At 38.4% G+C, this 21,331-nt stretch overlaps 1 pseudogene; it reads right to left on the bottom strand.

Annotated features, from left to right (window-relative positions):
* Positions 1-3,564: 3,564 nt before the first annotated feature.
* On the bottom strand, positions 3,565-20,812 carry LOC125199343 (uncharacterized; annotated as a pseudogene).
* Positions 20,813-21,331: the final 519 nt, after the last annotated feature.

Raw genomic sequence — 21,331 nt, 5'->3', positions numbered from 1 at the left:
GTCAATGTGGCTACATATGATAACATGAATGATTCTGTGTTCATGGTGCATGATCTGCCTCTTGTGAATGCTTCCCCTGCTTGCCCCTTTACTACTAATGATTGGTTATGTGACTCTGGGTGTACTTATCATGTGAGTCCTTTCAAAGAAGTGTTTTCTGAGCTAAAACCTGTAACTAAAACTTTTGTGTCAATGGCTGATGACAAGAAATGTGAAATTCTTGGTATTGGCACTGTGTGTTTGAAGTTTGAAAATGGTTATGTGCTTAACTTGAAGGATGTGAGATATGTTCCAGATCTGTGTTATAACCTTATGTCTTGTACTGCTCTGGAAAATGAGGGTCTGGGGGGAAAGTGGGGAGAAGGCTGCATGAAAATCTGCAAAGGGTCTATGTGTCTGTTCAAAGCTAACAAAAAGTGTGGTTTATATATCTGTACTGCTGTGCCTCTTTCATGTGAAAAAGCTTATGCCAATGTTGTTAAAAATGATAGAACCATGCTGTGGCACAATAGGCTTGGTCACATGAGTGCTAAAGGTCTAAGTATTCTGAAAAAACATGCCATCCTGTCTGATAATGATGTCCAAAGTGAGTTGCCCTTTTGTGATTCTTGTGTGCTGGGTAAACAGCATAGAGTTTCATTCCCCACTACTCCTGCACCTGCTAATGTGAGTAAATGCATTTTGGAATACTTGCATATGGATGTTTGGGGTCCAGCTTCTGTGTCTTCTCACTCTGGTTGTGTATATTTCTTATCTGTGATTGATGATTTTTCAAGAAAAGTTTGGTGTTTTTTGATGAGACACAAGTCTGATGTTTTTGAAAAGCTTAAAACTTGGAAAACCTTGATAGATGGTAAGTAAATTAAGGCTATTAGAACTGATAATGGCCTGGAGTTCTGCAATAATCAGATGGATGACTTATGTGATAGTTTTGGAATTAAAAGACATAAAACTGTGCCATATACTCTCCAGCAAAATGGGGTTGCTGGAAGAATGAACAGAACTCTTCTTGAAAAAGTGAGATGCATGCTATATAAGTCTGGTTTGTCTAAAAAATTTTGGGGTGAGGCTTTATTAACTGCTACTTATTTGGTGAATAGGTCTCCTTCTGTGCCTTTGGTTGGTCAGTGTCCTGAATATGTGTTCTATGGAAAACCTCTTAATTTTTCTCACCTAAGGGTCTTTGGCTGCTCTGCTTTTGTGCATCACAAGTCTGATAAACTTGAGCCTAGGTCTAGGAAAGGTGTTTTCCTAGGGTACCCTGAGGGTGTTAAAGGTTATAGGGTCTGGCTTAGGGATGAACCTGGGTTTAAGGTCATCATAAGCAGAGATGTAGTCTTCAATGAAGATGAATTCCCCTGCCTAAGATTGACAAGTACCCCAGATCCCATAGATGTGGACAATGAGCCTCTTAGTGAGGTGGAGTCCACAGACTCACTCACTGCTGTGGAGCCTCTCAATGATGCTTCAAGTGAGGTGGAGCAGTCCTTCTGGAACACCTATCCAGCCTATATACCTGATGAGACACCTAATGAAGGACACCCAAATGGTGTTCAAAATGATGTGACTGCTCAAAATGTTTGTGACAATCTGCCTGATATGCATGATAGTCCTGCTAGAAATTTTCCTCCTGCCCCTGTTCAAAATGTGATTAATAGCCCTGCTGGTATTCAGAATGCCATTGAAGTTTCTAACTTACAGGATTATGTGTTTGCTAGAGATAGAGTTAGAAGAACTAATGTTAAGAAACCTGTTAAGTATGATGGCTTTGTTGGTTTAGTTGCTTTTATAAACTTAGCTTTCAATGTTCATGAGTCAGATGGGGATGAACCCCAAACTTACAAGCAAGCTACTAAATCTAAATTTTGGAATCAGTGGCATAAAGCTATGGTGGAGGAAATGCACTCTTTAAAAATTAACCTTACTTGGATTCTTGTACCTTTGTCCCCTGGTGCTTCTGTGGTTGATTGCAGGTGGCTGTACAAGGCTAGACTAGTGGCAAAAGGCTTTACCCAATAAGAGGGGGTAGATTATACAGAGATTTTTGCCCCTGTTGTTAAATTTACCACTGTGAGATTAATGCTTGCCTTATGTGCTCATTTTAATTGGGAATTAAAACAGATGGATGTTAAGACTGCCTTCTTGCATGGTGAGTTAGATAAACCTATTTACATGAAACAACCTGAAGGCTTTGTTGACCCCAAATTTCCTAATCATGTGTGTTTATTGAAGAAGGCCATGTATGGTTTGAAGCAATCTCCCAGGCAGTGGAACATCAAGTTCAATAATTGTATGCATAAGTTAGGCTTTGTTAGAAGTACCTTTGATGCATGCTTGTATATTAAAGATCTTGCTTCAGTTCCTGTGTTTCTGTTGTTATATGTGGATGATATGCTTATTATGGGACCTTGTTTGAAAACTATTAAGGCTGTGCAATCTTCTTTGAGTGATAACTTTGATATGAAAGACTTGGGAGATGCTCAGAAAATTCTTGGCATATGCATTATGAGAGATAGGAAACAGTGTTCTCTTGTGCTGCATCAGGAACCTTATGTGTATAAAGTGTTGAAGAAATTTAACATGTTTGATGCTAAGCCTGCTTCTGTTCCCCTTGCTGCTCATTTTATGTTGAGTAAAGATATGTGCCCTAAGTCTCAGCTTGATATTGATGCCATGAAGAAAGTCCCTTATGCTAATGCTATTGGATCAGTGATGTACTTGATGGTCAGCACTAGGCCTGACATTGCCTATGCTGTGTCTTGCCTTAGTAGATATATGGCAAATCCTGGTTCTGTTCATTGGGAGGCTTTGAAGTGGCTTCTAAGATATCTTAAGCACACTGCCAAGTATGGACTGTGTTACTCTAAATGTGATGATGGTGTTTTACTAACTGGTTTTGTGGATTCCAACTATGCTAATGATAGAGATAAGAGGAAGTCAACTACCTCCTATGTGTTTACTGTTTGCAGGTCATGTGTTAGTTGGAAATCACAGCTGCAGCATATTGTGGCCTTGTCTACCACTGAGTCAGAATATATTGCTATCACTGAGGCAATGAAATAAGCTGTTTGGTTAAAGGGAGTTCTCTCTGAACTTAAGTTTGTGAATGAAACTCCTACTGTGTTTTCTGATTCTCAATCTGCTATTCAGTTGTGTAAATACCCTGTTTTTCATGATAGGACAAAACATATTGATGTGAGATTTCATTACATTAGAGATATTGTTGAAAAAGGTGAAATTTTTCTTCAAAAGGTGCACACTGACAAAAACCCTGCTGATATGGGGACTAAATGCTTGCCTGTCGATAAATTTCTTACTTGCATTAAGATTTTGCATTTTGATTGTGGTTAGCATGTGCATGTCCCGGGGGTAAGTCCTAAGTGACTCTGTGAGCCTTGGCTCTTTGAGATCACTAAGGCATGAAAGACCTACAAGACTAGTTGATTTACCAGTAGGTGATCTTCTTGTAATCTTGTTAGGCAATGCTTTGGTTATTTCCTTGACTAATGAGCATTAATGCTCTCTGGTGTCAGGATCTAACCTTGTGGGCTATGATGAAAATGCCTAAGCCTTTAGCCTATGATTGGTTTCCTAGAATAAGAGTCCAAGGTGGAGTATGTTGAATTAATTGTGGCCTATTATTCTTTGGGCTTGTTTTATTTCTGTCTGAGCTGTTGTTTTTCTTTGGCCAAGCCCAGAAGCCCAATCTCTTAAGTGAGAGTAGCTGGATTGCTGCCACGTGTCCCTCTCACTCGGATGGTGTTTCCTGACCGTTGGATGGAGGGTTTGTGAGATGTGTGAGCCGGTTGGTTTTGATTATTCATTCGATACTCCTCTCTCTCTCACTACTCTCTGAATTCTCTCTACTTCTCCAACTGCTTCTCTGGTTAATTCTTTGGGGTTACTCACCATTCTTGTGTGAATATCCAAGTGTTGAGTGGTAGGAAGGCAACTGCTTCGGTTGCTTGTGGTGTGAGAACGAGGGTTTCTGATCTAAGGGGTTTCAGTGACCTAATCCGGTGTATAAGGGTGATGTGGTGAAGGTATTGACGGTTTGAGGGTAATCTCCAGTCAATTCATCGGTGCTCCCTTGGATTCGGTTCTAGTTGAATAGATCTGGGCTATGTGGCGGGCTCTGAGCCATTTTCTGTGATCTATTTCGTTTCCCTTGTGATAGCTTCTAGTTTTCTGATCCGAATGGATCATGTGTAAAGTTACTAACCTTCTTCTTGAGTGTGCAGGATTCTTGCTAAGGAAGATGAACCAGCTAGGGTTTCGGTTGAGAGATCTGTAATAGTTAAGGTTCCAATTCTTGTATCTTGTGTACACTTACACTTCTCTAATAGTGTATATCAGCCGCGTGGGTGAGAGTTTGGCTGAGCTCTCTTGTACAAGAACAAAGAGGTCTTGGTAATTAGTGAATCCGACCCTAATCTGATCCCTACAGCTCTATTGCGTCTCTTCCTCGTCTTATATTGATATCCAATCCTGAAAAAGATTTCCACCAACCATCTTGGCCTTCCACTTCTTATAATCATATAACCAATTCCAATACCAACCATAAATCCACATCCATACCCCATCACCACACTTCTCCAACCAAATCCATCTATGAATTCATATTCATCATCTTCTTCTTCTTCTCCAAGCTGCGTCGATTTCCCATCATCCTCTGTGCATTTTCTTGTCAACGGAAGTCCACACAATCCCATGTTTCCCATGTATGAATCATTATCAAATGTGAAGAATTGATTAGATCGTGGTATTTGCCCAACAAAATTGTTCACTGAAAGGTTTAATTTCGCAAGAAATATCAACCTCGACAATTCACTTGGAATTTCCCCATCCAATTTGTTCATTGACAAGTCCAACGATTTGAGTTCTCCCATGTTTCCAATAGATGAAGGTATATGTCCTGTGAGGCTATTGCGGGACAAGTTCAAGTATCTGAGAATCTTAAGTTTTCCTATGGAAGGTGGAATAATTCCAGAGAATCTATTGGAAGACAGATCTATTGTCGTAAAGGTTTCCAATAGTCTATTCAATAACTGATCTTGACCTTTCAATGTAAGCCTCATCTCCAAATTTGCTAGAAAGCTATCATAATCTTATTCTATTGCCTCTGTCATTGCTTTGAAATTCTTGAAATATATTTGAGGTAGAGAGCCCACAAATTCATTATAGGATACATCTAAAACTTGCAACATAGGAAATGGAATCTTGGTTGATGAAGGACGTGACTGAAGGAACTGGCAGCGAAAGCGCTCACATTAAATCGATTACATAATAATCCTAATCTATTTAGCAGATTATTTAGACAAATTCTATTCTCGTAATTATCACATGTATCATGCTCATAACTCAAATAAATCATGCTTTAAATTAATTAAAACCTAAAACATGCTTTTCTACGGTTTAGCTATTATACCTTGATGATTCTCCAAAGAATCGAAGATAGCTAGCGCATTCTCCACGTGAAGATCTTTAGTACAAAACCACAGATCTTCTGTCTGGTTCCCGGACTGTAAACTGATATCAGGGTGGGCTGATCTCACCAGTATACTGGGACTTAAATTAAGAAGACGGAATTCCTTTCCCACGAAGGAGAAAAATCGTCCTTCTTCTATGTAGAGAGGGGGACGAAAATTTTGAATAAAAACAAGTGTATCTCCTCCAATTAGCTTTTTACTAATTAAATTAAACCCAATTTAATATAAGCTTATAATTAGAATATTACGAGCAACCACTACAGAAGTAATATTGCACTCCCCATCCAAAACCGAAATTATAAGTACTTCGGGTTTCCATTGCTTGATATTTATTTCCCGCGCTTAAGATAGAAACATCCATTAATTAATTATTGTCTGCTATGGACTTAATTAATTAATATCTTATTTATTCCAAGAGTGGATTCAACAAGAAATTCTTATTTATTATTCATGGAGTAATCAAACTCCAACTAGCTAGGTTCTGAATAATAAAACCTTATTTCAAGCTCCTCTTGAGGATGTTATCAAACGAGACTCACCTCGCGCACGATTCAACATAATAGCAATCCTAGCACCGCTAGATATTAATCACCACTACCCAATATACCAGGCTTATTGGGTTGCGATAAACCCGCACCATTTGGTAAGTCAAAGTAGTGCATAATCAATACCGTATGCTCAATGCTAACGTACATTGATTAAGAAACAATAATTTACAAGACCTTGTCTTTTAGTAGATAGCATAAAGATTGTCTCGCTGTTAGATCCATTCAGTGCTATACCACACCAATGTCATCTTATTTCAGTAAGGCTTAGAAATAATCGGACTGACATTGCAACCTTTCTCGAAAGGTAGTCTAAGCCTATCTAGGTTGTGAAATTCTCATTTTTTCTTTGTTCAGAACTGACTGTGTTATCTTAAAGTGAACGACGCCCACAACCGGTCTACTAAAACAAAGACTTAGACTTTGTTAAGTTACTTATATATTTAAACATGTAATAAACATCCATTAAATGTAAAACATAACCACATTATGACAAAAATAATCTATTTATTCCTTTGGAAAATAAAATAAGAGTTTTAACAGTATTCAATTACTCGAAAGGTGGTTTCTAGTATACAAACCCTAACAGTGACATGTTACCACCAAACTTGTTAGACCTCAACACTAAAACTCAAAGCTCGGGAAGACCTTCCATCCAAAATGAAAATTCATCTTGTATTCTATTATTTCCGATGTCAAGACCCTCTAGATGTTGGTAGTTGATTAAGGATGTGGGTAACCTTCCTTCCAGTTTGTTCGTTCCCAAATTGATGGAAATAAGCCTACAATCCTTGGGAAATGCCGGTGGAATCAGGTCACTAAGATGATTCGCGTTTAAGTGAAATATTCTCATACCTTCGCTAAAGTTTCAAAAGCATCGAGGAACTATTCCTTCCAAGGAGTTATTTGAGAGGAGAAGAATATCCAGCGATGTCAAATTGCAGATGGAGGATAGAAGCACACCATTTAATTTGTTGGAAGAGAGCGATAAGGCCCCTAGAATTGAAAGATTTCCAATGGTGGATGGTCTTCGAACAATTTTTTAAAAGATGAACAAGGATAAAAATAAAATTTCATTACATCTAAAAGAAGACATGCATAACATATTACTACTAAATTCAACTATTTTACTTATCATAAGCATGTCTGTTATTTGCATTGGCATTGGTATTCATTCTTAAACATTGTGCTTAACATTTGCGAGGAATGCAGTGCATTCATTCATTTTTCTCATTATGTTCAAAATTTATGTGGAATGATATTTTCTTTATCAACTAAGACTACTCTACTGTTTTTGTAACGCCCCGCTTTTTCGAACCCTAATTTTTGTGACGTGGAAATTTTTGCATTAAATGCTTTTAATGCTATGATATATGTGGAATTAAATGATGAGTGATAAATTGCAATATTCTTTGTGACCTAATTGCGATATTGAGTTGAGTTTGAGTTGAATAGTCAAACTTGTTGAATATGTGACGTGGCTATTGAATAGTCAATATTGTGGAAAATATGACGTGGTCGTGGAATGGTCAAAGTCGTTGGAAAATGTGAAGTGGAGGTGAAATTCGAATTTGTGAATATTTTGATGTGGGAAGAAATAATATTGGTGGCGAATTATTTTCCTAAGGGATGAGTGAGAATTTAATAGGAGCATTATTTAAGTATGTGGAATTTTTGACCCCTCCTATTTATTGAAAAGAAATCCTATTTTTCTTGGATTTAATTATTGCTTGGGATAATTATCCGAGTTAAATCCAAAGTCCGATTATTCCTTATTAATTGGTGAAATTTTCGGCCCCTATATTTGTCTCTAGGGGGATTTTCGAAAATCCCATGTTTTATGGGAGAAGGGATTTTATTATTATTTTATTTGATCCCTTGTTTATTCTCTTCCATAAATAAATTCAAATATCCTAGCATATCTTGCCAAATCTAAGAAGATCTTGCCATATACTAATTAAATTAGGATTTAAATTAAATTCCTTCTAAGGAATTGAAAGTCACGCCACTTTTCACTTTTAATTGGGGAGAATATTTATAATTTTCTTGCTCCGTGATATTTTATTCTACTCCGTGAAATATTCAAATTAAATCTTAGGCTAATTAAATAGCCTAAGAAATTCGAAATCCTCCTTTTTCTCAACGGTTTTAACGCCACTCCCCCAACAAATCTCTTCCAAATCTTGATTTATTTAATTATTGGATTATATCTTGCACTCTATAAATAAGAGTGAGAAACCTAACCCTAGCATCACTAAATCACGCCCCCACTCCCCAAAATTTCGATCTCTCTTTCTCCCCACTCTCTCAAATTTTTCTTCTACTTTCTCCATTAATTCTTCATCTTTTGGACAAGAATTGAAACTGCAATTCAAGATTTTGTTGAAGAATCAAGATCCTACTCGTTTCTACCGTTTGTTTTTGCAAGAAAAGGTACTTCTATTATTAATCTTTTCTTCTCCTACCGATCAATCGGTGTTCTTGAGTCCACATGCATTTAGAACGAGTGAATGGGGAAATTAATCGGTGAATTTGGATGCATGTGTGTGTGTGACCGTGTGTGTGTGTGCACGCCTCGGTAGGCATGCACATGTGTGTTGCGTGTGTGCGTGTGTTGTGTGGGAACACTCATGCGTGGCACAATTTGATGATAAATCTGGAATTGTTGTGTGAATAAAAACGATATGATAATCGTACTTTGATTTTGATTGGTGATATTGAAAATAATCGATGGGAAAAGATTAACGTGAGATCATGCATGATTTTGATCCATGATTGAGACTTATTTGAAATATATGAACTAAAGGTGATAGTTCGCGTTCCCGGTGTGATAACAAGAAGAAGTGCGTTTTTGAACTCGAAGGAAATCGAGGTGGGCTTTACTCTTAAACTCTTCTATATGCAAATTTATGACGTTGGAGAAATAAGGGTAGATTAAACTGTTATGCCATGCCTATGAATTATTTTGGATATTGTGTGTGCCTGATGCCTAGATTGTGAGTACGCTCCATTAGGCTAAAGGGCTATATAAACGAATTCGGGTCTGAGTAGGGCCGCAAACCCTATCAGGCTAGTGTACACTGGAGGTCGGGAGCCGTCCTTGCTAGTCGGCCGATCTCGTGGGCGAAAGTGTGGCCATACTTCGTCGCACCATATGAAATGATAATTGATGAGAAAATGGGAGGTATTGTTTGACCGGCCAATCCATGAAATATTTTGTGATACTCGATGCTTATCTTTAAATAAATGCAAAAACCTCGAGTTCACTATGGTAAGGGTGGCATAACTATAAAATGTTTTGGCATGAGTCCACTGAGTATGTTTAAAATACTCAGCCCTGCATGTGTTTTCCCTATGTGCAGGTTGAGCGGCAATGGGCGGTCGGTGGTGTTGAGACGGTTGAACCGAATAAAATGAATTGGTTGGGATTTTGAGTGTAGTCGTGTCTTCATACATGACTTTGCTTTCTCTTGGAATGCTTCCGCTGAATTTTTGGGAAACCTTATTATCTTAAGTTGTTTTGAACTTATTCTTTGATTTGGAATATTGGGAATTTTTGCGTTTTGTTGGAGCTACAATAAACCCTTGACTTTTGAGCTTAGCCTATTATATCTATTAAACCTTGATCTCGTGAGTTAGTCGTTGACCTATTGCCTTGATGCTTCATTAAATACTTGGTCAAATCTCTTTAAATGAAACCCTAGTCTACATCCTTGTCGCCTTCAGTTCGTCTAGTTAATAGTCACCGTATTTATTATACCCTAGAAATGCCGGGCTGTTACAGTTTTTCTATTAAAATAGTAGGTATGTTTTTAAGCGGAAAAAAAAGATAAAATTAATTCCATGCATTGCATGTTTCGTATTAGTCCTATATATATAATGCAATATGAAAAAGTGGAATAAACTTAACTAAAAGTTAAAACAATTTGAAATCTTACCAGCGAAAACATTATTGTCAAGGTATAAGTCTCGAAGTGCTTTCATGTTCCCGATTTCCGAAGGCAATGCCCCAAAGTATGTATTACTTGACTGTTGAATCCCTTCCAAACAAGTCACATTGAAAATGGATGTTGGCAAAGGCCCTGAAAACTTGTTATAACTCATGTCCAACCACTCCAAACTATCAAGATGCCCAATCTCTTGAGACATGGATCCTATAATCAAAATGCTTACAAAAAGTTTGTATGATTCTTACATACAAAAGTATTGGGGAAATATAAGTTGCCATCGTTTGTGTTAGCATAAGCTTTAATGCAAGTTAATTATCAATATATCCAGAATTTACACGTTAACATACAGCTATTATGTCATAAATTTAAAATCATGTCAAATAATTTAGCCTCACTTAACAATGTACCAAGTATTGGGACATGTGAATGTAATCATTTATTTGGAAAACTTACCCTCCTAGTTAGTTATTTGAATTATTGGATCATTTTGCTAACATTTGTTTATTTTACTCCCTAGAAATAATTTTAGGAATTTCAAATATGCATGTTTATTAGTTGTGTCTTTCAACAACATTTTTTAACATGTGATTTTCGTTAGGGTATGAGCTTGAGTACAACATGATGTTACTAAATTTAAGGCTAAGTGAATAATAAATTATACCACTTAAAGAATTATTCTTGATCCGTAACTGGAGCAGAGTCGTCACGTTCCACATTTCTCATGGGATTGATCCGCTAAGTTTGTTATCATCCGACCACATCATCTCCAATTTATTAAGACCACCAATCTCTCTAGGAATATTACCTGAAGAATAACGATATCATGAGTAAAACGGATAAGTTTGTCGATAAAACTTGACTGACAACAGAGATATACTATCTCCAAATGTGGTTAAGTTTCATACCACTTAAACTATTACTGTCAAGCCATAAGCGGATTAGAGCCGTCATGTTCCCCACTTCTTTTGGGATGGATCCGCTAAGTTTGTTGGACCCTAAATCCATAAACTCTAGATTACTAAGATGGCCAATCTCTTTCGGAATAGTACCTGGACAATAATAATGAAGTCATGAGACATTTATATTTGATGATAATAAAAATAGTATAGGGTACTAATGTAACGCCCCACTTTTTGAACCCTAATTTTTGAACCATAAAATTTTTGCATTTTAATGCCTTGAAGTCCGTGGATTAAATGACGAGTGAAAGGATTATTGATATTCTTGTCACCTAATTGGATTTAGGGTTTTGACTGTGCATTAACCGAGTGAACTTCGTTGATTACGTGACGTGGCCGTTTGAAAGATAGATGCGGGGTGAATTTAATTATTTCTCGAATGAATGGTCTTATTGCCAAGGCGAAATAACCTTTTTTACGAGTTTGAATTTCAATGGCGAATTCTACAATTTGAAATTTAAATAATTCTTTTCCCTAAGGAATATTTATTGGAAATAAATGATACAAGTTCAATCTTGTGAAATATAATTTGCAGGCTACACAATTTTAATAAAATACTTAGGGTTTGAGCCCAAATTAATTTAATTAATCTTACATTACCTAAATTCTTTAACTTGAGTTGTAAGTCATAATTTGAAATACGCCGTGATCTGTAAATCTTCTCCCAAATTGATTTCAATCAAATGCAGCAATTTAATCCCCTTTTTAATTGAGCAATCAATACCAAATTTTCTTCCTCCCATGTCTCACGCGCCTTCTTCACCCCAATCTGCTATAGAAATATTTCCAATTATTCAATCACAATCAATGGAAATCAATCACCAAAAATTACTCTCAATACACGGTTATAATATTCCTCAACCCTAATTTCCACCGCCACTTACACACACAATCTCTCCACCGTTGAAAGCTCTCAAAAACACTCTCAATTGAGGAAGATGACGGCTAAGGCTTTCACCGGCGGTACAAGAGTTCTCATCCTCAACCTAGTTCCTGTTTTTGGGTCTCGGTGGCGCACACCCGAACTTCAAATTAGTATGATATTGTCCGCTTTGGGCAAAGCCCTCACGGTTTTGCTCTTGGGGTACTCCCCAAAAGACTCATACTAATGGAGTTGGGGTAGCCCATTTATACACTTGCAACTCTTGTTCATTCTCCAATGTGGGAATTGTTTGCCCTCACAATCTTCCCCTCAAACCAATACCACCAGACCAAGACCACATGTGTGGAGGTCACCCGGTCACCATAGGTCTTGGTCGAGCTCACGCAGAGACATTGGAGAACTTGTAAGAGCAACCACTGAACCCAGAGCCACACAGGCCCAGCCCTGAACCAGGGCTCTATACCACTGTAGGGATCAGATCACTCGGGATTCGCTAATTACCGGGACCTCTTTTATTGATTGAGTCCGAGATGGCTAATCTCAGAGATACAAGCCAATACAAGAGTGATACTAAGATTACAATCTACACTAGTACAAGGAGTTAGAATTGAAGAACCCTAGACTAAGTTCAAGTATCACACAGAAATTGAGTCTTCATCTTCTTCAATAATCCTGCACACTTAAGTAGAGTTGTTAGTAACACAAGAACGATCCCGCATGATCTAAAACAAAGAGAAAACAAGTAAGACAAGTTTACAAGCACAAGAATATGGCTCAGGTCGCAACAGGCGAATACACCAGGGAGTATTACTGAACAAGGACCCCAGAAACCCTAAGTTTCACCGGTTACCACCACAGTAGGGCTCCTCAACACGCGGACCACCACACGGCTCTCCAAACACCGCCAGAAAACTCTCACAACACCACCTCCAAGCTAAGGAAATCGGTCACAGAAAGAAGACCGACCCTAGGGTTTGAGAAGGAAACCGAAAAAGTTTCCTAACACTCAAACAAGCCACTAGATCTCTAAGGAGAACTCCGACTAGAGCCGTCGGAAACCTAGAGAGAAGGTAGAGCATATTCAGAGAGATAGAGAAGTCAGACGTTTTTCAACCGAATGAGGAAAGTGAGAAGTTTTCTCACTTAACAAACACACTCCAGATCCAACGGCCGTCCTCCAGGATCCGTGTGGAGCTTCCTACGTGGCGGTCATCCACGCAAGCAGGTAAGTTGCGGGCCAACTAATACATTGGGCCTGCACCAGAGTTTTGGGCTCAAATATTAATTGGATTGGGGCCAGCCCAAATAATTAATACATAAGTCCAACTCTTAATGGTCCACAAATATCCAACATTCTCCACCTTGGACCTATTGAGAGCACATGGGGAGAGTCTTAGTCAGCTGTTGCTTCATCACAGCCTACAAGGCTACCTCAAGACACCAAAGAGTTTTGAGGCGCATTAGTCAAGAGATCAGCCAAGTTGCCTAACAAGACTCCAGATGGCAAGCCAATTAGTCTTGTAGGACTTAAGCTGCCTTGTGACTTCAAAGAGTCAGCAAGGTCTTTCCCCGGGACATGCAATGCACATGCTCAACCAAAATCAAAATGCAATTTTTTGATGCATGACAACAGCTTATCCACACACAGAGAGACATTTGGATATCAGCAGGGTTATGATCAGTATGCACCTTTTGTAAAAGAACTTCACCTTTTTCCACAACATCCCTGATGAAATGGAACCTAACATCTATATGCTTAGTTCTATCATGGAAAACAGGGTTTTTACAAAGTTGGATGGCAGACTGACTATCAGAGTATAACACAGGAGCAGACTTAATAAACTTGAGTTCAGAGAGAACTCCCTTTAACCAGATTGCCTCCTTCATAGCCTCTGTAATGGCTATATACTCTGATTCTATTGTAGACAAAGCTACAATGTGTTGGAGTTGTGATTTCCAACTAACACAAGATCTGCAAACCTGAAACACATAGGAAGTTGTAGACTTTTTCTTATCCTTATCATTTGCATAGTTAGAATCAACAAAGCCACACAACTCAACACCTTCATCATGCTTAGAAAAACATAAACCATGGTTAGAAGTATTTTTTAGATATCTAAGCAACCATTTAAAAGCCTCCCAATGCACTGGCCCAGGGTTAGACATGTACCAACTCAAGCAAGAAACAACATAGCAATATCAGGCCTAGTACTAACCATAAGATACATCATGGAGCCAATAGCATTAGAATAAGGGACCTTTTGCATAGCTTTCACCTCAGATTCAGCTGTAGGACAAAGGTCCTTACTCGGCATAAAATGAGCAGCTAAAGGAATAGAAGCAATTTTAGCATCAAGCATATTAAATTTTTCAAGAATTTTTTGCACATAAGGTTCCTGATGAAGGACCAGAGAAGAGGACTTTCTATCCCTAATGATATTGATCCCCAAAATCTTTTTAGCATCACCAAGATCTTTCATGTCAAAATTTTCACATAAAGCACTTTGCACATGTTTAATAGACTTAATGCAAGGACTTATAATAAGCATATCATCCACATATAGCAGCAAGAACACAGGCACTTTATCAAGGTTTTTCACATACAAACAAGCATCAAAGGTACTCCTAACAAAGCCTAATTTCTGCATGCATGCATTGAACTTGATATTCTACTGCCTAGGAGATTGTTTAAGACCATACAAAGCCTTTTTAAGCAAACACACATGATTGGGAAAGTTAAGATCCACAAAACCCTCTGGTTGTTTCATGTAAATGGGTTTATCCAAATCACCATGAAGAAAAGCAGTTTTAACATCCATTTGTTTTAATTCCACATAAGACAAGCATCACTCTTACAGTAGTAAACTTAACCACAGGAGCAAAAATTTATGTATAATCTATCCCCTCTTGCTGAGTAAAACCTTTGGCAACCAACCTAGCCTTGTACCTCAACCCCTCAATCTCATCTTTCAGTTTAAACGACCACCTGCAATCAACTACAGAGGCACCAGGGGGCAGAGGCACAAGGATCCAAGTATTATTGACAATCAGAGAGTGGATTTCTTCTTGCATAGCTTTAAACCACAAATCCCAAAACTTGGACCTTTGAGCCTGCTTAAAAGATTGAGGCTCATTTCCATCAGATTCAAACACATTAAAAGCTAGGGCCACTAAGTTCACAAAAGAACCAAATCTATCAGGGGGTTTACCAACCCTTCTTGCTCTATACCTAGTTAACTGATAATTGTGTAAATCTGGATTATTATTGGGTTGTGGCTCACCATAAAAAACATTTTCATGGTCAGGGTCTTGGTTTTCTAGAGCCTCAGGGGGTATAGGATTTGGGTTGATAGGGGAAGAGTTCCACACCTGCTCCACCTCAGTGGAAGCATCACTGCCCTGGAACTCCACCTCACTTGGGGACCTCTCCTCAGATTGCTCCACCTCACTAAGAGGTTCACCATCTGAGGATGGAGAAGCAGGGACCTGGGAACAACACAAGGGAAGTCTTCTTCATTGAAGATGACATCCCTACTGACCACAACCTTGAAACTAGGTTCATCCCTAACCCACACCCTATAACCCTTAACACCATCAGAATAGCCAACAAAAACACCCTTCCTTGACCTTGGGTCTAACTTGTCAGTTTTTGAATGAATAAAAGCACTACACCCAAACACCCTTAGGCGTGACAGATTGGGTTTTCTATCAGTGAAAACATGCTCATGGCATCTACCCTTAAGAGGAACAAAAGAGGATCTATTTATCAAATAACAAGCAGTGTAAAGGGCTTCACCCCAAAACTTTTTTGACAAACCACTTTTGGACAAGAGACACCTAACCTTTTCAAGTAAAGTCCTATTCATCCTCTCAGCAACACCATTTTGCTGAGGGGTGTAAGGAGTAGTTTTATGTCTCCTAATCCCAGATTTTTGACACAAAGAATCCATTTGAGCATTGCAAAACTCAAGGCCATTATCTGTCCTAATGGTCTTGATACACTTTCCAGTTTGATTTTCAATTAAAACTCTCCAATTTGAAAAGGTTTGAAAAACATCAGACTTATGTTTTAAAAGAAAACACCAAACTTTTCTAGAAAATTCATCCACAATGGACAAGAAATACACAGATCCAGAGTGGGTAGTAACAGAGGCAGGGCCCCAAACATCCATGTGCAAGTACTCTAAGACAGCTTGACTAACATTTTCACTCACAGGGGTGGGTGGAAAAAGACACCCTATGCTGATTTCCCATCACACAAGTTTCACAAAAGGGGAGCTCATTTTTGAAATCCAAATCACTTAGAATATCAGAATTTTTCAAAAGTTTTAACCCCTTCTGACTCATGTGCCCAAGTCTATTATGCCAAAGTAAAGCCTTATCCATTTTAACCAGATTTACACTATGATCATAACTAGTTAGAGGCTTAGCAGTACACACATACAGATTACACTTTTTCACAGCTTTAAATAGGCATAGCACACCCTTACAGATCTTCATAATACCCTGCCCCCACTTACCCTCAAAACCCTCAGATTCAAGACAAGAGCAAGACAGCAGATTGTAATTCAGATCAGGCACATATCTCACATTTTTCAAAGGCAGCAAGTATCCATTCTCAAACTTTAAAAGCACAGTACCAATGCCAAGAATTTTACACTTCTTGTCATTAGCCATAGACACAAAAACATTTTCCACAGGTTTGAGAGAAGTAAAAGCATCTTTGAAAGGACATATGTGAAAAGTGCATCCAGAATCAATTAGCCAGTCATTTTTGGTAAAGAAACACTCAGAGGTAGAGTTTACAGAGAAAACATCATGGTTCATAAAACAAACACCATCTGAACCATCATCCCTGGCCAGATTTGCAACAGACTCCATCTGGTTATTACCATTTGGATTCTTACCTTTCTTGGGTCTAGTACATTCTGCCTTATAATGACCCACTTCATCACAATTAAAACATTTTCTTTTAAACTTAGGGTCTTTACTTTTAGACCTAGACCTGCCTCTGTTTGACTTCTTACCATTCCCGGAGGAATAACTGCCATCCCCTCTAGATTTAGATCTCCCTCTCACATTCAAAGCCTTAGTTTGAGAAGATTTAGGGTTAAAGTTTTCTTTTAGTTCCAATTCTTTTGACTTTAAAGAACTGATTATAATGTCTAGAGGGGCACTATCCCTTCCATACTTTATAGCTGCCTTAACATCACCATAAGTATCAGGGATAGCATTCATGAGGGCTATGCTGGTATACTCATCAATGGTTTTATCTCCAAACCTTTTAATGTCCTGGACCAATTTTTGAAAAGTATCAATGTTATCATCTATGTCCTTTGAAAGATCCAATTTAAATTTAAAAAGCTTTTCCAGAAGATACATCCTGGAGGACATAGAAGTTTCAGTATAGAGGGTATCCAGCTTAGCCCATATCTCACTGGCAGATTCAATAGCCCCAACCTTTCTAATAACAGAGTCAGAAAGGTTGAGGATGATTGAAGACCTAGCTAATTCATTCGTTTCAGCCTTTTTCTCAGCAGACATATTTTCAGGAAGAACCCCTTCAATGTCTTTGAAAACCTTTTGCTGAATCAAGACACATTTCACCTTTTGTTTCCAAATAACAAAATCATTTTTCCCATTGAAGGGGACAATGCCAACTGGCTGAGTCATTTTGAGAAAGATTTTTACACACACAAAAGAACTCAACACACCAAGGGCAAAGCAAGCAACTCTGCTTTCACAAATAGTGGATTTAAACAGATAACAATCAAAGAATCCACTAGGAACAAATATGCAGAGATTTTTCATGCAATATCACAGATGCAGCTAGCAGCAAGCACACACTCAGGAAAGACAACTCAAGGTGATCCCAGACACACAACAGATCAAGTCTTGGAGAGTTCGTCCCTATCTGTCACGTGTGCCCCGGCAAGAGGATTTCTCATTTCACAATCTACCAATGTATAGGGGCGCAGGGGGTCACTCAAGGCGGTTAAGGCACAGGGTAGATAGGTAATTCACTCAAGACACAGAATAGAGCTCTGAGATACACACCTTGAGTAAGAAAAGATAAGCAAGCATGCAGCGGAAGAAAAAGAAAGCTTTAAACACCAAGAACATACAAGAAAACAAAAGCACAGAGCCTAGACCGCGGCCAGCGGCTACAACCAACAACAAAAGTCCAAACCTAGGGTTCTAAGAAAGCAGTAAACGAGAGGTTTTAGCCAATTTACCAGAGCGGTTACCCTTCGTTAAGGTGCAACCGTCTTACCTCAGGGCCTATACCGGAGGCCGAGCTTTACTCTAACGAGCCCACCTCCTTAATTTGCGACCCGACGCTCTCAAGTGATCCCCCGTGGCTCTGATACCACTGTTGGGTCTCGGTGGCGCACACTCGAACTCCAAATTAGTATGATATTGTCCGCTTTGGGAAAAGCCCTCACGGTTTTGCTCTTGGCGTACTCCCCAAAAGGTCTCATACTAATGTAGTTGGGGTAGCCCATTTATACACTTGCAACTCTCGTTCATTCTCCAATGTGGGAATTGTTTGCCCTCACACTATTGCATCACGGTAAACTTTTCCCCAACTACGTTCCACTTTACGAAACTTCAATCAAAATTCCTAAAACAACTTTCCTGTGACAGAAAACTTAGGGGCAACGCACAGAAGTAACACAAAGGAAAATCCCATCACTTTCGCATAAACCACCGAATTGCTTATCTAGCTACAAAGGTATACCACATACCCAACACCATCCCAATCTCTTCAATTGTTTCAAACCTTGAATCTCATACAATCGATAATCAATTTCAAATCGGATAATCGAAACAAAACCGAATAAAAGTTTGAACTTGTAACGAATCACCAAGCGATGGCGGTAGTGCGGGGTGACGAATCGGAGCCGGCAGCGGCGGTACTCACGGTGAATCGGAGAAACTTTTTTTTGTGAGTTCCGTTTTGGGGGATAGAGAGAGTTGAGGGATAAAGAGGGGCAGACGAGTTTCGGAAAGGGAGTAGTTGATTCCTTGTTTTCATTATTTATTAAGTATTACTTTAATATTTAGTTTTGGTTTAAAGTGGATACGAAGGAAGGGTGTACGTGTACTTTTTTTGGAAAAGGGAGTATGAAATTTGCCTTCTGTTTTAAAATGGTATTTGAGGGTGTATGTGTGTTTTGTTTCAAAATTGGGAGTATACTATTTTGTTCTTTCCTTTCATTTTGGGTTAGTATAATTTAATTGGATTGGGAGAGTACGTTTTTATTTCTTAATGAGATGCTATTTTATTCTTTTAGTGGAGCTAACTAAAATCCCCGTGGACCGAATTATTTCTTTGCAAATTTTGTTGGGGACATGCGAGACGCTTTGGGCGACCGAAATTAATCGAAATAATTATGTTTCTAATCGGAGAAAATTCGTGATCCGATCGATAAAAATAATTCAAGCTTTAAGATGCATGCATCTAAGCTATTACTTGATTTCTTATGTTGATATATGTGTTATTTAATATCTAAAGGTGATAACTTGCACGCGAAACGTGATACCAAGGGGAAGAATGTAGTTGGGAATTAAGCGCTTCGAGGTGGGCTTTTCTTTTAAAATAAGGGCATCGTCCTAAATCTTTATTGATGAGAATGAAATTTGTGTTTATCATGCCGTATTAAATTTTAACGTGCCTATCTAAAATGGCTTTTGCCATTTATTATTTAAATCGAATTCGGGTCCTTATAGGGCCGCAAACCCTACTTGGATTAGTGTACACCTATGGTAGACCGTGTGTCAGCGTACGGGTTGGCTGGTCTAGTGGCTTGGTTTGTGGCCACATTCCAAGTCATGTATGAGCAGATATGGTAAACGTCTATGGGAAAATGACTGCGCAGTCGTGATTTTGAACAATGGAAAATTTTGGTGCCTCGGGCCTTTCAAAAGCTAAAACCCCGATGGTTACCCACAATGGCATGATGAATATAAATATTTTTGATTACTTGTTTTCGGCATGAGTCCACTGAGTATGTTATTGTACTCGGCCATGTGTTTTCCCTATGTGCAGGTTGAGCGACGACGAACTTGAGGTGGTGTTGAGTCGAACCTGAATTATTGTTGGATTTTATTTTGAACTCCAAGGGTCGTCGTGTCTTCATACTTGGCGTCACTCTTACTCTTGAATGCTTCCGCTGAGATAATACTATTTTTCTTCACAACTATGTTTTGAACCCTTTTACTCTTGAATTATAAATGATGATAATTGTTGACCTTGGATTTAAAACCTAAGCATTTACTCTGATTTTTCTCTCGACATTTGAATATTAATTATCTTTATCAAACTCTTTATTGAAACCCTAGAAAATTCTCCTTTCTTAAACTCCCATTGGTCGCGACCTCCCACAATTATTAACCCTGGAAAGGGCGGTCGTGACAACTAATATTTGTTTCCAACCTGATAGATTGTTCCAATGAAGGTCTAATTTTGTAAGGCGTGTGATGTTACCGATTTCTTGAGGCACATGTCCACCAAACTTGTTGTATGACAAGTCAAGAATCTCGAGTTGTTGACATTCACCCAAGGTCACTGGTATCTCTCCCTCCAAATGATTGAAAGTTAGCTGAAGTTCTTCGAGTCTTGGAAGTTTGTTATGGATGCAAATGTCCTTTAGTAGGCCACCATGAAGACGGTTCCAACTCAAATCCAGAGAAACAAGAAAAGAAAGATTTCCGATTTCTGGTGGAATGTTCCCATTGAGTCCCATACGCGAGAGATCTAAATAAGTCACCCTATTATGAGGCGAATCACTCCTAGTCATGTGCAAATAGAAGTTCCCACGGTCCAATTTTTTTTCAAAATATTGTCAGGATTTGAAGGGATGAGGGGTTTGAAAGCAAGAAGTGTAGATTCATCAGTATTGATTTGATGAGTAGTAGCATGGCTAAGACAAGGAAACAATATTAGTATGAAAAGTAGGAAAAATGGGGAAACTCTCTCCATGTTGTCAATGCAGATTGCTAATTGCAATTATGTGCTAAGAAGAAAACTATTTATATTCAAAGCTAAAAAAAATATTTTCCAAGTCAAGTCAACTACGAAGTGTGAAATCAGATATTTATTTCAGAAAATCAAATTGTTAAAGAAGCTAAAGGTGAAAAAGTAAAGAGAAATGTGTCTACACCATTATCTAGTCATATCAAAGTGGAAAAATGAAAAAGCTAAAGGTGGAAAAGCAAAGGAAAATGAGTAAAAGGGAAAGTGCGTGCACACCATTAAGCCAGACAAATCAAAATGGGCAGAAAGGAGAAAGGTAGAAAAGAAAAGAGATAAGAGGAAGCAAAAGGAAGAAGATAATGCGTGTAATTTTTTTTAATCCAAAATCAATTATTTTGAAGAAAAGAGAAATAAAAAAGCATTATATTATATCATTGGAAGTGGGCTGAGAATCACACTGGTGAAGCCCATGTTGGGATTTAAATATTGGGCCTTATTTATCTTTTATATTCCTATATATTTTAA

The sequence above is a fragment of the Salvia hispanica genome, chromosome 2, assembly GCF_029641045.1.
Source record: "Salvia hispanica isolate PSC_SH4W2 chromosome 2, Shi_PSC_v1, whole genome shotgun sequence".
Classification (NCBI taxonomy): domain Eukaryota; kingdom Viridiplantae; phylum Streptophyta; class Magnoliopsida; order Lamiales; family Lamiaceae; genus Salvia; species Salvia hispanica.
This window is presented reverse-complemented; position numbering and strand designations above follow the sequence as displayed.